Consider the following 2945-nt stretch of genomic DNA (forward strand, 5'->3'; position numbering starts at 1 on the left):
GGTATTGCCCAATCAGGGCGCGAGTTAATTGTGTCCGCTTTTTGGCCATATTTGTAATTTAGGCATAGTTAAGTCGAGTCAGAAAGATAGGCGCGGTCGGTAGGATGGGAGAAACCTGTATAAGACAGGCCGGGTGTAGCCATGCGGGAAGGCAGGTCAAAGCAGGAAGACAGGGAGTGCGACGGACGGATTGACAGACTAGGGGACAGACAGACAGACCGACAGGCTACAAGGTTAGAAGCGGAGCGACTAGCGGTCTGGGCGTCCGCTCCGCGGACGCTAGGGCATGGTTGGTTGGTGTAGAGAAGGCTGACCACCTCCGCTGCGCTGCGGTGGGCTTAGCTTGTTTAACTCAAAGCAACATAAATTATATATTCCGTGTTCTACTTATGTTATGATCCAAAACAACACCGCACACAATATCCTGAATGCTCACATATTATGGTAGACATGACCAGGGTTTAACGTGATCTGCAAGATGAGCACAATCTTACCCGGGAGGTTTCGTCTATAGTCTCATTTGAGCGCATAGCTCCCACAATGACGCCAATCGGAGGCGCGCGTGGTTGCAAATGTAATATATGCTGTTCAGAAGACGGGTCAGTATCCATGATGCTACGGAATTGGCATAGATCGGTGAGGAATCCTAGTTTGGGGGTCTAAATACGCCTCCTCAAACATAATACCATATGTCACGTCATCGCGGTGAGACAGTCGACACCATATCTTTGATTGCGACGGTCTATTAGAGCAAGGTTTGGTCAGCCTTCCGCGAAGTATCTTTTAAGACAGTTTTGTTTTGCTAATGATCGCCACAAACAATAATATTATGCTTTGCAACAGTTCCGCTGAGCTCTTTATGATAATACTGTAGCGTCTTTCCACTTTTTTCCGCATGCATTGATCTTACTTGCATAGCTGACACACTTACTGACTTATTTGCATAGCTACTAACTGACAGAGTGGTGTAACTCTTTTCCGAGTGGCATTTACTGGTTCCGATATGTAAGAAAAACATACGAAGCCACATGGAGGTAGGCAGATTATCATATCGTAGTGGTGTTTAGACGTGAATCGAATAGTAGTTCATGTACATTAGGTGACGTACTTCCGCTGCCAACTTATCAGCTCGGTGTGATGTATCCGTGCATATATTGCGAGGTCGTTAATGAGTGTATATCACGCGCTCGTGATATCTAAAACCTATGTATAGGATCACTGTCGCTTTCTCGGTACATTTGCGTCGTCGTGCTGGCTTACTGGGCCTACGCTTCTGATGTATCAGTCTATATGACCAAGCAGGTCACTAACTGGTCACAGGCCATACTGCAGCGATACTGGCAAGCTGACCGCGCGTCTGTCACCTGTATTCAGCGCAGTATCTACGCGCGCGGCGGGTACACCTTATAGCCACCCGCGACTAAGCCGAGCTCTTATCTCGACCATTATGGACAGGGCACTAAGGTATAGTACTGCGTACAGACAGTTCGACTTACCACACCCGCCGGTATTGTTTGCGCTACCGCACACGTGCTCGTATCTATTTAGACAGCAACTTAATCGTCGCGTGTAGTGCTCACTCGATGCTGCAGTTTCAATTTGTGAGCGCACATTAATAAAACATACGCCGTGAGCGCTGATGTCACAGATAGCATGGTTTGCATGTATCCAAGTGAGCGAGTGTACTCTCGATCTATTGTTACGCGGAAGCAGATAGGGACGGCCAACTTGCAAGGGTACACAGTAGATACCAGGCACTAATTAATATTTGAAACGCGCTACCCCGTAGGTGCGTCAACACTATTGGCAGCGCCATAGTCAGTTTACCGTTTGTGCGGCCCCAAGCCTCGCACCGTCAACCAGTATACTAAATACAAATATAGGTAGGAAAATGGGGGCCTAAAAGTGTAGATTTACCAATTACTTGCTCTTCTGCTGCTTCTTATGCTCGTTGTACTTGGCGTTTCGGGCGGTCAGCTTGCGAGGGTGGCTGTGTCTATTTTTCTTCTTGAGGTACCAGTCAGGGCCCATCACCTTCTCGACGTTTGGCAGGCTTTCCTGGCGGCGCACTTCGGCCGAATTAGTTGGTGGAGGCTTTTCCTCCCAGAACTTAACCGCTTTTGGGCCGTTCTTGCAGGCAATACAGTGCCGCACGCTGCCCCGTCCGCTGATTGTACGGAACGCGTAACCGCACTGCAGCTTCCCGCAGCCGACGCAGCGCGCCCGTGCATCCGTCGTAGACCGCTGCGGGTTCAGCAGAAGCGGGTCAATCTTCGCCTCGCATTGCTTGCACACAGGGCCCACCATTTTGCAAACTGTGAGTAAGTTAGCAAAACTTATTTGCGTCCAAACATTAGCCAATAGCACGGTACTGGAAGACTGGTATTTATCATTAGGCAAAATATTAAAATGTTTTAAAATAGTATTATTTGGCTTTGCTATAATATATTATCAGATTTTTAAGCATATACATACATATAAATTGACTAAAACAATTATCTATCGTGCGCGCATGCATTCGTCGGGTGGGGTGCACGGGAGCAGATAGTGCAATGACCGTGCAGCCGCGCGCCTTCATTGCACGGTGACAGTGGTGAGTGCCAGGTGAAGTAGAAAAGATATATATCACAAAGTCCCTACAAAAAGCGCTGGTCGTGAAGCCTACTTTAACATTAAAAAATAGTATCGTCTCTACCTTAGAAAATGTGTGGAAAATAGCATTGCCGAGCGCTTACAAATGCGGCCTGTGAAGCTTATATTAATAATATTAATACTATTAATCTCGTTTTTACTTTGAAAAGTGTGTGGAAAATAACATCCCTGAGCTCTTACAAAATACTGGTCTGTGAAGGCTACATCAATAATAATAAATATTTTTATTTGAGAAAGTGTGCAGAGCTCTTAGAAAATAAAGTGGTTACTGTGCCCGATTTGCAGTACATACG

The sequence above is a fragment of the Phytophthora infestans genome, genomic scaffold (assembly GCF_000142945.1).
Source record: "Phytophthora infestans T30-4 supercont1.44 genomic scaffold, whole genome shotgun sequence".
NCBI lineage: Eukaryota > Oomycota > Peronosporomycetes > Peronosporales > Peronosporaceae > Phytophthora > Phytophthora infestans.